This window comes from Anolis carolinensis, unplaced genomic scaffold (assembly GCF_035594765.1).
Source record: "Anolis carolinensis isolate JA03-04 unplaced genomic scaffold, rAnoCar3.1.pri scaffold_9, whole genome shotgun sequence".
NCBI classification, from domain to species: domain Eukaryota; kingdom Metazoa; phylum Chordata; class Lepidosauria; order Squamata; family Dactyloidae; genus Anolis; species Anolis carolinensis.
Genome location: NW_026943820.1, coordinates 1,387,862 through 1,402,181, shown reverse-complemented (window position 1 = coordinate 1,402,181; position 14,320 = coordinate 1,387,862). Strand labels below are relative to the sequence as shown.

The 14,320-nt window shown below is 44.6% G+C and overlaps 1 protein-coding gene across 1 annotated transcript in view; it reads left to right on the top strand.

Moving 5' to 3' along the window:
* The first annotated feature begins 478 nt into the window (after positions 1-478).
* Positions 479-14,320, top strand: part of kcng4 (potassium voltage-gated channel modifier subfamily G member 4) — a 383,395-nt gene continuing 369,553 nt past the window's right edge. The window contains exon 1 of the mRNA XM_062961816.1: positions 479-490. The gene's annotated coding sequence lies outside the window, so the exon portion shown is untranslated. The remainder of the gene's footprint in view (positions 491-14,320) is intronic.

Sequence of the window (14,320 nt, the reverse complement as noted above, 5' to 3'; positions counted from 1 at the left end):
TTGCAATGTATGAAGCCTCATCTGGGATCTCTCCTGTTTGGCACCCTCTCTCATCTTTGAACTTTCACACCACGTCTGCTACAGAGCCTTCCTCGACACTTACCCTCCTCTCATTTGTTAGGCCTGCTCAACCCAAGTGCCAGATCTCAAGGCATCATCCATTAAACAGTCGTCTGGATGCTTGGAATGGTTCTTTGAGATAGATCTGACACCCGGCTTTGGCTGGAGAAGACTCCCCCTGAGAAGGGAGGGGAAATTGATGGCCAGCGAGCCTTCCTTCTGTCAGACCAACACCATTGAAAAGGGAGGGGACCCGGCGGGGTCAACTCGGACCCGTGTTTTCAATAGGGTTGGCGCTCCTTGGTTTTGATCCGGTGCCATTGCCCAAACAAAAAGGGCATTGTGAGCCACTCCGTCGGCAGCGGCCAAGACTTCTCCAAGGCTCCCATCGCTCTATGAGGTTAGAACAGCAGCGTTAATCTCCTATCCAGTGTTTATAGAGCCCTCTCATCTCTGGGAGGGAGTGGAAGGCAGCCAAATTGCAAGAAAACATTCTTTATTATCACGAAAAAAATAATCCCCGAACCCCCTGCTACTAACAACAGTGACCTGCAAGAGTTCAGCAAAATCTGTCATTGGAAATCGACAGGCCAGTTTGAAGGCCATGAGATCCTATGATTATATATGTGTGGCAAAGGTGAACAAATGAACACCCACCTCAATGCACATAGGCATTTGCAGCTGTATGAATGTTGCATCTGCACAACAATGATGCAGCATTGCTTCTGACACTTCGAAGTGAACGTGGGCATTCAGCGTTGGACAAAAATTTCCAACCGTTTCCATAGGAGATTCATAGAATGAAAGAAATACAGAGCTGGAAGGGCCATCCAGGTCACTAAGTGAAATTCCATTCTTAATACAGCTAGAGTATTACAAGTAGGTAGCTCTCAAGACTCTTTTTGGAGACATCCAGAGAAGAAGACCTCATCTCTGAGTTCAAGAACCACTAAAAGGGTGTTCTCCAGCTAGTGCATCTCCAGTAGGTAGCTCTCAAGACTATTTCTGGAGACATCCAGAGAAGGAGACCTCACTATTGAGTCCAATCCCATGTTGAATGCAAGTTCTCCAGTTAGACCATCCCCATTTCCAGACACTTTTTGGAGACACCCAGAGAAGGAGACCTCACAGTTAATTCCAATATCATGCTGAATACAGGTTCTCCAGTTAGAGCATCCCCCTCTCCAGACACTTTTTGGATATATCTAAAGGAGATCTCAGCATTGAGTCCAATCCCATGCTGAATACAGGTTCTCCAGCTAGAGCAGCCCCATCTCCAGACTCTTCTCAAAGGTATCCAAAGAGAGTTCACCATTGAGTCCAATCCCATACTGAATACAGGTTCTCCAGCTAGAGCAGCCCCATCTCCAGACTCTTCTCAAAGGTATCCAAAGAGAGTTCACCATTGAGTCCAATCCCATACTGAATACAGGTTCTCCAGCTAGAGCATCCCCATCTCCAGACTCTTCTTGAAGGTGTCCAGAGAAAGAGACTTTACCATTGAGTCCAATCCCATACTGAATACAGGTTCTCCAGCTAGAGCATCCCCATCTCCAGACTCTTCTTGAAGATGTCCAAAGAATGAGACCTTCCCATCTTTCTTAGCAGTTGGCTTCATTTCCAATCCACTCTTTCCATCATGAGGTTTAATTGAAATGTGGGTAGACGGTGTATTCCTGTATAGCAGAAAGTTGGACTGGATGGTACTTGTGGTCTCTTTCAACTTCATTCTTAAACTTAACTTAACTTCTTCAACTTAATCTATGACATTGACCCTCCCATTAACCCCACTCTGGGGTATTGTATAACAAACCTAGATTCTCCTCTCTGTGACCACCGGCTGATAGGAATGGTGGGAGTTGAAGTCCAAAACACCTGGAGGGCCCAAGTTGGCCCATGCCTGCTCCAGATGCACAATATAGCAGGACTCTTGCTTCCTACTAGTACATATGCAAGATTCCAGCCAATGTGTTGATTTATACCCAGCACCCAAAATCATCAGAGTTCAATAGAGCAGAAATCCAAATATCTCTGCTTCGGAAAGTCTAGATTGACGCTTAAATTTCACCGGAGCAGAAAACAGTGTGGATGAAAAATTTGGCTGGTTTTCCACCAAGCTGCTCGGCGTGTCTATTTTCTTACGAACCGCACCAGTGGTTTCAAGTATGGTAGATAATCATAGCGTCCCAGCAAAAAAAAAGTTGAAAATTCTGGTAAAACATCATGCTGAGTGCCAGAAGAGTAGGAATGACAGGAGGATTATGGCAAAAAAGACCTTTTGGGGCAAATAAGAACCAGACCCATAAAAAAAAGCTAAGTTGGGTCAGATCTTAATTAGGACATCTGAAATGTCCCCAAATCTGTGAGGTTTCGAATGCTTCAGGACTCTAAAAAATAATACCGGACGTGAACGAGTTACCGTTCAAAGGCTTGTTCCACCCGCCTTGCGGGACGGAGTTTGCAGACGATCCCTACGAGCGGACACATTTGGTTCCAATCAGCCTCCATGCGCTGCAGTACATCCTGTTTGTCTACACTTATTATTACTGACAAATTATCCGCCTCTCAAATCTCAGGGAGCGTTCACTTTATCCTCACATTAAAACCTGATTGGAAACAGTAGGTTTAATTGTGCTCAGCGTGAGGCCTCGTTATAGAAGGCACCAGGGTCCTTTCCCCTCTTTTTTTATGGCCCAAAATACTGGAAAGCGTGGAAAACAATGTCTTTAGTATTCCAAAATAGGCCTGACCGATGACCGGCGACACAAACGTTTCAAAACATGTTTTTACGAGGGAATATATTCCGTGGATGCATAGCCAACACCGGCGATATGGGACGTGGTCTGTGCAAAAATTGATCCCAGTTTCTAAAACCAGCTCCATATCAATGTGTGGTCCTCACGCCATACAAGGCAGGGCGGTTTTACTGGTCTCCCATATTGCTTTCGATGGTATTTAAACCGACTCCGCATAGACCACATCTGCCTTGGGCATTGCGGCGTTTGCCACACCGGTGCCAAGAGAACCCCTTGGAAATGAAATAAGCATCCCCAGAGGGTTCATTGAAACCCTACTTTCTAGAATGATAACAACAATAAAAGCAAGAGACCTGCAAAAGGTTAGCAATAACTGGTGGCTGAAGACGTACAGAAATAGCGAAACAGGGCGGGCAGAACCTCAATATATATATGCTAAACTTTCCAAAACCTCACTTTAATGGGTACAATAGCCTTTCCAGTAAAGGAGAAGAGTCAGGAGGAGGAGGAGGAGGAGGAGGAGGAGGAGGAGGAGGAGGAGGAGGAGGAGGAAGAAGAAGAAGAAGAAGAAGAAGACCAGGAGGAGGAGGAGGAGGAGCAAGAAAAAGAAGAAGAAGAAGAAGAAGAAGAAGAAGACGACGACCAGGAGGAGGAGGAGGAGGAGGAGGAGGAGGAGGAGGAGGAGGAGGAGGAAGAAGAAGAAGAAGAAGAAGAAGAAGAAGAAGAAGAAGAAGAAGAAGACCAGGAGGAGGAGCAGGAGGAGGAGGAGGAGGAGGAGGAGGAGGAGGGAGAAGAAGAAGAAGAAGAAGAAGAAGAAGACCAGGAGGAGAAGGAGGAAAAGGAAGAGAAGGAGGAAGAGGAGAAGGAGGAGGAAGAGTAGGAGAAGGAGGAGAAGGAAGAGAAGAAGGAAAAGATGGAGGAGGAGGAGGTGAAAGGAGAAGGAGGAAGAGGAGGAGGAGGAGAAAGAGGGGAGAAGAAGAAGAGGGAGAGAAAGAGGAAGAGGAAGAATGGAAGGAAGATGAGGAGGAGGAAGAAGGAGGAAGAAAAGGAGGGGAAGGAGGAGGAGGAAGTCATCCATAGTATTTGCTAGGTGATTGCAGAACCATAATACATGTTCTGCTGCCTCTTGGGGTGGACCATTCATGGTTGCTGAGGAGAAGGCAACTAGACCCATGATGTCTTCTTAGGCCCCACAATAATCTCTACCACAAACCGGTTGGTTCACAATTTGTCTAGTTCACCAAGATCAACTTCCTATGAAGTAGAAACAACCTATCAAAACACAAGCTATCAGGTTGGTGATCTTGTGCCCCACCAAACTATAAGTAGTACCATAAGGTTCAGTTGATGCGGTTACAGAGGAATCGTTGTGCTATAATTGCATCGCCTGAAAAGAAAACCAGTTCACCCAGCTTCTTAGCTTACCAGAACAGTTTTGTAGGCTTCATGAAGACTTTGAGATGGAGTTTGCTCACCCTTTAGGTAAAGGATTCAGAGGATCCCAGAAGCTCAATCTTGGAAGGGTTTCCATGGAACCCCCTAGAACAGTGGTTCTCAACCTAGGGTCCCCAGATGTTTTTGGCCTACAACTTCCAGAAATCCCAGCCAGTTTACTAATTGTTAGGATTTCTGGGAGTTGAAGGCCAAAAACATCTGGGAACCCCAGGTTGATAACCACTGCCCTAGAGCACAGTAGGCCTTCCACATTCACTGGAGCTGGACAAACCAGAAATTAAAGAATGTGATTTCCTCCTGAGAGAACACTTTAGGAATCTATGGATCCTCCAATGCAACTCTTCAATTTCAACTGTACTTTGACCATAGACTCGCACTGGAGGACCTAGTAATGCCTACAGAAGTGGTATCTCCAGGACTTTCCATTGAATATCTGAAGATGTTGACCATAGAGGTGCACTAGAGATTCCGATCTGTCAATAAACCCACAAAAGTGGAGCTATGACTGTCTACCAAAGCATGTGTAGCTACTCTTTTCCTACTATTCAACCTCTACTGTCATTTTGGGGAACAAGTACCGAGTATGTGACCTCGGTGCTATATTTGGTCCCTCTCTGGCTCAGGTTCTACACGTCTACTTCTCCAAGTGTTTGGGGCCAATGGAATTGAGGCACCACGATTCAGGAGAGAGCCGGATACAGCTGACCACTTCCCCCATGTGGTCAACCACAATTCCCTGACGCTGCCACGATGAGCAAACTTTTGGAAAGACCCGCATGGGGACACTGGACAACACAGAGGAAGCTTTCAACCAAGAAGAGGAAAGACCAAAATAGGATTTATAATTGACGTTGTTGGCCCTCCTCTCTTTTAATTATAGACGTTGCCCCCCACAGAAGACATACCTCTTGTGTCTCACACTCCAAACAGACATCATTACAAGAAAATGTTCCTAACCCACATGACACGACGGTAAATATATTTTGCCACAAGGAAACACAACGAAAACAAGAGAGAGAGCCATCAATCAATGGATGATCCAAATAATAACTCAACACTCCTTCCCAAAATGGACCCAAAGCCTTTCATTAGGACTTCTGGGCATGAGACACCAAAATGGTCCCGCTGTCTAGGTGGGTTGTTACTTCTGGCAACATTTCAAAGGACTAGCGGGTCAGTTGCTAATCATTATGGGATATATAATAGTTCAGTTATAGAAGGAGGGGCAGTGGAAGTTGACCATAAAGTCACACTGGAAGTGAGAGATTCCCAAGAAGATGTTTTCTCAGGTTAAAAAAAGGAATCACATTTTTTTTCACTTTTGTGGGGGGTGAACAAGTGAACATGCCTCTGATATTGTGGTGGGTGTGATTAGGTCCTGACTATTTCTTGAATAGATGTGCAATAGTGGGGGATATGTCCCAAGATGTGAAATAGTGAGATATGTCTCACGACGTGTAATAGTGGAAGATATGTCTCAAGATGTGAAATACTGAGGAAAATGTCCCAAGACGTGTAATAGTAGGGAATATGCCCCAAATCATGAAATAGTGAGGGACATGTCCCAAGATGTGTAATAGTGGAGGATATGTTTGAAGATGTGAAATATTGAGGGACATGTCCCAAGATGTGTAATAGTGGGGGATAAGTCCCAAGATGTGTAATAGTAGGGGATATGTAATAACTGGGGTGGCATACAGGGAGTGTACCACCCCCTGCTAAGCCAGCTCCATTGGCTGCCGATATGCTACTGAGCCCAATTCAAAATGCTGGTTTTGACCTACAAAGCCCTAAACGGTTCTGGTCCAACTTACCTGTCCAAACGTATCTCCTCCTATGAACCATCAACAACACTAAGATCGTCTGGAGAGGCCCTGCTCTCGGTCCCACCTGCTTCACAGGCGCGGCTGGTGGGAACGAGAGACAGGGCCTTCTCGGTGGTGGCTCCCCGGCTGTGGAACTCCCTCCCCAGTAACATCCGGCAGGCCCCAACTCTCCTGGGCTTCAGGAAGAATGTTAAGACATGGCTTTGTGCGCAAGCATTTAATGAATAAGCAATATATTGACATGGTCTGAACTTAGGTTTATGTGCAAAGGTTCCTTGGAAAAGTGGTTTTAAGTAACTATATGTTTTAGCTGACTAATGTATTTTATGTATTTTATGTGTTGTATTTTATAAATAGTTGTTAATGGTTTTAAATGTGTTGCTGTTTTATTGATCTGTTTGGCACTGAATTTTGCCAGTTGTTGTAAGCCGCCCTGAGTCCCCTCGGGTGAGAAGGGTGGGGTAGAAATGTTGTAAATAAATAAATAAATATGTCCCAAATCATGAAATACTGAGGGACATATCCCAAGATGTGCAATAGTGGGATATGTCCCAAGATGTGTAATAGTGAAGGATATGTCCAAAGATGTGAAATACTGAGGGACATGTCCCAAGACGTGTAATAGTGGGGGATATGTCCCAAATCATGAAATAGTGAGGGACATGTCCCAAGATGTGTAATAGTGGAGGGTATGTCCCAATACATCCAGGATACTTGAAAGAATGGATAATAGTGGATCCTATATTTGGACTCTTCTTGGGCACTGAAGGACCTGCGAAAGCGTATGGGGAATAGTTTTTGGATAGGTGAAACTATGATATTGAGCCTGTGGATAAAAGGATCCTACTAAATTCTGTTCAATTACCCCCCTAATTGGCCATCAACTTCAATTACTCTCATTTACCTCTTGTGCCTCAAATCCAAGTTGTCTCACCCTTGTATGTGCTCTTCATGACTCTTTGGGTTTGATCCTTGAACGGCTTTGCTGTTCTGCTTGTTGGGCCATTGGTGCACCTACCTTGATCCTTGCTGTCCTCATACAGGACAACCATCCCTATAGTAAGAGATCCGTGCCCCCCCCCCTTCCCGGCCTCCGTTCCTGCAGTCTGAACCTCCATCCACGTTGACCTCATTGCTGATGCAATTGCTGGGATGAAAACCTAATGAAAACATTGGGACGTTGCCCAACGTAATTGCGGAAATCACCCACCTCTAGGTCAGCCCCAATCGGGAAGCGAGGATGCCAGGGAGACTCATACTTGCCAAAGTTGTGATTAATAGTCTCCTGTGGACAAGGGTGGACAACCAAGCCCTCTGTTCCTGAGCCTGTTCCTTCTCTCAAGACACCTTATTAATTCCACGAGATATTGTTCCCCTGTGGCCCATGACTCCATCTAGGGCAAACAGGCTTTGGGGACGGGTGGCTTCCTCCCCGCCCTTCTCCAAATGGGACACAACTTTCAAGATGGGGCAACCACAAAGGGCGGGGGTGTGGAGAGACCTGGAGAAACGGTCTAAGGAAGAGGACTGTTCAGGACTGGGAACGTTGCCCTGGAGACTTCTAAAAGGAGAAGAATAAGCTTCTTCAGCATTGCCCACATCTAAACACTTGTCCCCTGTGACGGTTCATCCATCTCTGTTTGGACCACAGCTTGACAACTTCCTTGGGACTTGAGGCCTTCAAAGAAACTGAAAGGGTTAGCAACCAGCAGGCTGGGAGCTAGCATCTGTTAATTTTGGTCGTTTCCAAAGCTGTGACCACAATGAATATATGAAGTTGGCTTTATGATGTTGAGTCAGACCATGTTGGTCTATCTTTTCCATCTTCACCCCAATGATACATACAATGCCCAACTTGGATCAGCAGTTGCAACTTCTTGTTGTGTGCCTTCAATTCATTTGGAGACCCTAAGGCAAACCCTATTGCAGGGTTATGATGCATATTAGTCATTTTGGATGCCTGGTTTGATCTTCCATGTCCCTTGAACACCTTCAGTGCCATAAGAAAGAAATTGAAGGCACACAACAAGAAGTCCTAACTGCCGATCCAAGTTGGGCATCGTATGTCCTATGTTCCTCATATTTATTTATTTATTTGCTGTATTTCTATTCCACTCTTCTTTCTCACCTTGAAGGTCAGGGTGAGCTCCTGACCTTCAGCCCAGCTTCTGCCTACCTAGCAGTTCGAAAACAAATGTGAGTAGATAAACAGGAACCGCATTAAAGCAGGGAGGTATTTAGACTTGGTGGTTGATCAGGAAAAAAGAAGTTTACAAACAAAGAAAGCTTTTTGAAAGGGAGGTGGAGCGACAGCACCCCCCAGTGGCCGGAATCAAGCACAGTCTCCAAAGATGCCGAAAGATGGGAAAAGCCTATAAACAAACACCTCTATCTGTTGCCTGTCTTGTCATTGTTATAATCGACATCAAATGTTTGCCGTACATGTGTTCTGTGATCTGCCCAGAGTCCCCTTCAGGGTGAGAAAGATGGAATATAAATACTGCAAATAAATAAATAAATAAGCTGGATTGTATATGGGAGTCAGTGTATATGGGGCCAATGGAAGGCACACAACAAGAAGTCCTAACTGCCGATCCAAGTTGGGCATTGTATGTCCCATGGTCCTCATATTTGTGTTGTCGAAGGCTTTCATGGCCGGGATCACAGGGTTGTTGTATGTCTTTTAGACTGTGTGGCCATGTTCCAGAAGTATTCCCTCCTGACCTCTGAGGATGCCTGCCATAGATGTGGGCGAAACGTCTGGAGAGAATACTTCTGGAACATGGCCACACAGCCTGAAAGACATACAACAACCCTGTCCTCATATTTATTCATTCATTTATTTACTTATTGTATTTCTATTCCGCCTTTCTTTCTTACCCCGAAGGTCAGGGTGAGCTCCTGACCTTCGGCCCAGCTTCTGCCTACCTAGCAGTTTGAAAGGAGCCCCCAGATGGCGTAGTGGACTAAGTGACTTGAAGGTTGGGTTGCTGACCTGAAAGCTGCCAGGTTCGAATCCCACCTGGGAAGAGTGCAGATGAGCTCCCTCTATCAGCTCCAGCTCCATGCGGGGACATGAGAGAAGCCTCCCACAAGGATGATAAAAACATCAAAACATCCGGGCGTCCCCTGGGCAACGTCCTTGCAGACGGCCAATTCTCTCACTCCAGAAGCAACTCAAGTTGCTCCTGACACGAAAAAAAAGCAGTTCGAAAACAAATGTGAGTAGCTAAATAGGAACCGCATTAAAGTTGGGAGGCATTGAGTCTCAGCGGTAAGGTTGGAGGTGAAGAAGGCAACCATTGCAGACATTAAAATGCCCGTCTCCACATGAAGCCATAACCTGCCGCAGTCTTTGATTCAGCCTTAACCTCTCAGCGACAGATCACCGTGTGTGAGACAATAATGGCCAAGGCTCCAGCTGAATCCCATAAATCTCCCCTTGAAACCAGTGGGAGCTGGAATGGGACTCATATCGGCCTGTTACATGAGCCTACCTCCTCCCTTGGCGAGAGCGGCCAAGATAGAATTTCCTCCTGTTCCCTCTGTTCCTTCTCTCTCTCTCTCCATCCCTCTCTCTCTCTCTCTCTCTCTCCTGACATCTCCTTGTCTTGTTTTCCAGGCGGCCTGCCGTGAGATGCCCTCTCGCAAACCTTCCATGTTGTCATCCCTCCTCCCGCTCGGCAGCGATTAAGTCAGCCCCGCATTCCAGAGACATGAGCCCAACGCATGTTCCTTCGACATCCCAGCAAAGCGGAGGTCTGATATCTTCATTGTGTGTGGACTTCTGAACCTTCACCTCCCGGCCAGCTGTAGCATTACGCACTTGCCTGCCTTTCCTCCTCAAGTGGGTCGAGGTGGAGGGGAAAACCTCCAAAAGCAATTTCAAAGACACTTTCATGCTCAGTTCATGCGCCGCTCCTGAGTCATATCAGTGAGACCTCCCTGCCAGGGATGCAGTGGCTCTTCACCAATTCCCTTCTAGGAAGCCAGGAGGAAGATGGAGCCATTCTATTCTCATTGAACGTCTTTGTAGTTTGGGACCGATTCTGCACAAAATGTCTTCATGATACTTTTTTGTCACAAGTGTGGTTTTATGATAACACAGGCAAGAGGCCACTATAGCTAGAAATGTATTCCAATAATATGAACTATAAAACACTAATTAAACCAAAATATAATCCATGTGTTACCAACACACATACATTCATAGAAAGTAAAACTCTATATTCAGAGTTTGTGAGTCCAATGCCCACCAGAGTTCATGTTCCACATGGAGGATTGTATAAGTCACTCATTGTGAGTCCAAATTTAAACGTCCAAGTAAGTGAATCCTTTTATGAAATCCAATGTTTTAAACAAGTCCAAGGTTAGTCACCATCCACAACCGGTTTCGTTAAAAGTCTTTGTATTCGGAACCGATTCTGCGCAAAATGTCTTCATGATTTTGTTTTGTCACAATGTGTGGTTTTATGATAACACACACACTTTGTGGACATGATCTGCAACAACTCTACTGAGTTAGAATGATAATCAGTGGTCCGTTGCACATCATGGAGCATCTGTTTCACAACAGGACACATTGTGCACCAGGACTGTGGCCAAAGGGCCTCATTATCATGATGCAAAGTTTGTAAACCAACTTGTTCCAGTCCTTGGTGCATTTCCATTACTTTCTGTTACCAACTCATTGTACTGTTTGATACATTTCCCTTACTTTTTATTACCAACTCATTGATACATTTTATTACTTTCTGTTACCAACTCATTGCACCGTTTGATACATTTCCATTACTTTTTATTACCAACTCATTGATACGTTTCCATTACTTTTTATTACCAACTCATTGATACATTTCCATTACTTTCTGTTACCAACTTGTTGCACTCGATACATTTCCATACTTTTTGTCACCAACTTTTTGCACTCGTTGATACATTTCCATTACTTTTTATTACCTACTCATTGATACATTTCCATTACTTTTTATTACCAACTCATTGATACATTTCCATTACTTTCTGTTACCAACTCGTTGTACTCTTTGATAAATTTCTATTACTCTGTTACCAACTCATTGCACTGTTTGAAACATTTCCATTACTTTTTATTACCAACTCATTGATACATTTCCATTACTTTCTGTTATCAACTCGTTGCACTCTTTGATACATTTCCATTACTTTCTGTTACCAACTCATTGCACTCTTTGATACATTTCCATTACTTTCTGTTATCAACTCGTTGCACTCTTTGATACATTTCCATTACTTTCTGTTACCAACTCATTGCACTCTTTGATACATTTCCATTACTTTTTGTTACCAACTTGTTGTATTCATTAATACATTTCCATTACTTTTCTGCGGGAAAGATCAAGCAGGATATAAATAAATATAATAATCATCATAATCATAATTTCCCCCTTGAGTCTCCTGTGGGAGAGACAAAGCAGGGTACAAATAATAATAATAATAATAGTAATAATAATAATAACTCCAATTCCTCCCATCGTTTTCACCTCTGGGAGAATATTGCATCTCCTTCCGCCTAACCAAGTAGGGTTCCTGTTGGGGAAATGTAAGGCCCACATTTATTCCCGGGTGAGAAGAACAGAACAGCATTTCTCTATCGTTGTCTGGTGGCAAAGAACAAATTGACGGATGACAGATCATCAAAGTGACGGAGGGCCTTTGACTCTGGTAATGTTTACGCTGCGACTGTCGCTGAGGACATTTTGCTGCCAATCAGCTTCCTCAAGCAGGCCGGGGAGAACAATAGGGCCTTTCTGTCAAAATCCATCCTCCATGCCGACAAAGTTCACCCCTTATGTAATCCGCAAAGCATGCGCACCAGTTGCCTGGGCCAAGTTTGGAGATATATATATATATATATATATATATATATATATATATATATATCTCCCTGGGTTGGAGCATGGGCCTGGGCGGGAAGTCTCTCCTCGCAGCCAAAGCATTGAAGGTGGTCCTTCCTTTGCCGTCTGCAAGCGGGGCAAGAGCACACCATGGGCTTTGTCCAGGAATGAGGTGTCAGAGTGACAAAGAGGGGGGTTGGATGGCGTGGCAGTGACCACTGTTTTCAGATCATTTCTGGCTGAGAAGAACCGTCTGGAAAAACAACTCCCTCTCTTGCTTTCTTGCTTTCCTTCTTTCTCTCTTGGTGTGTGTCATCTCCTTCCGATTCTGAGATCAAATTTTACAAGATGACTCAGAAGAAGCAGAGAGTGGGATCCTAAGGACAAGCTTCTCCAATATCCACGATTCATTCTGCCTGCCCTTAAGTCCTCTGACTCACCACGACCCCATGAATGTCATGGGAGTTTTGTCAACAAGGCAAACTCAGAGGTGGTTTTGCTCAGAAAGGCGGCCTACAATCCAAGAGGCAGGAGGCAAGCATGTTTGCTGCCTCTTGGAAGTCCTTGAACGGAAAGAGGGCTGGGCTGTGGCGCAGCTGGCTAGTAACCAGCTGCAATAAATCACTACTGACCGAGAAGTCATGAGTTCAAAGCCCAGGTTGGGTTAAGCCCCCGACCATTAAATAGTAGACATGTCCAAAAAATCGTTTTGAATCGTATATCGGAATTATTTCGGATTGTTCTCACTTTTTGATACGCATTCCGAGACATTGTCTCACAGCGCAACTGGCAATGTAATTCAAACCATTGTTGGCCCATTCTCTAATTGTCTCTTAATGTTTCGTTAATTTTTTTCCCCAAATTTTTTTTAAAAAATATATTTTTAAAAATATTTTTTTAAATTTTGTTTTGTTTCTGCAACCTACCTAGAATGGGAGCTTAGCGCAGCCTAACTGGCTGCCGCTCCCTGACCAATCAGAAGCTTCCATGATGGATGCAAAGGTGGGGGCTAGGGATGATGAGGATAGCTCAAGAAATGAGGGTGGGAGAGCCCTGCAAAAGTCCCCCCCCCAGGTTCCTTTTTTTTGCCGATTGTGCATGCGCGCCCGCCATTTTAGAAATATTTAGAATCATTACAAATTTTCGGAAATATCCGAAATTTTTGGGTGAAAAAATCGGAAATACTTTCTATATCGAAAAGCCAGCGCCCCCTACTTTAGAAACGAGAATTGAAACATTTTTTTCATCGATCGGACATGCCTATTAAATAGCCCGGCTTGCTGTTGACCTATGCAGCCCTGAAAGACAGTTGCATCTGTCAAGTAGGGAAATTTAGGTATGCTTTATGCGGGAGGCTAATTTAACTAATTTACAACATCATAAAAAAACTGCCAGCAAAACATGAGGAAAGGAATGAGGAAGTACAGCCGCTAGTGGACGGTGAAGCAACAGCTCCCCCTGTGGCCAGAATAGTGAAGCTGGAAAAAAATGTTAAATGCCTCTGTGTCTGTCTATATATGTTGTTTGTCTGTTGGCATTGAATGTTTGCCATATATGTGTTCATTGTAATCCACCCTGAATCCCCTTCGGGGTGAGAAAGAAGGGCGGAATATATAAATACTGTAAATAAATAAATAAATAAAAAGACAGATGCAATAAATAAATAAGAAAACATCATGGTGGCAATTGGAAGAAGCCGATGCAGTTCGCTGCAAAGGTCGCAGGGATCTTTCCAAGGAGAGAATATGAGGACCGCAGGGAAAATGAGAGAGAAAGAGAGAGAGAGAGAAAGGAATACATTCCTGGGATTTTGCCAAAATAACCAGCAGACTTCCAAGACATGTCTGTCAGTGCGTTTGCTCTGGAATTTCCTCTCCCTGTACGAAAAGGATTCCGTTTTTTCCACCAAACCCTCCCCTCCGCCCCAGTCTTAGAGACCAAGGACTGTATTGTCAAGGAAGGAGAATTGGTTTGCATTTCAATTTGGACTCTCTTCGCCTATGTTGCGTCTGTCATTCACAGGAATTGACACGAGCATCATGCTTTTGACGTCCTCGTAGGAAAGGGATAAAGGATGGGCTGCCCGATGTCAAATCCAGAGGTGTGTTTTCTGAAAGCAGGCATTTCAGGGCCCTTGAATGTCCTTCATGAAATGGGAGCTTCCCACACTCCCAGTCTGGGAAAAGTCAAATATACGTCTCTCTTCAGCTCAACTATTCGGAAGACCAGCCCTTCCGTGAAGCAACGAGGAGCTATTGTTCGCAGGTGCTGAAAAGGAAAGGTGCTAAAAGACAATGGAACGAACAGCATGACACACAACTTGGTTTGTGCTCCATAAATTGACCTG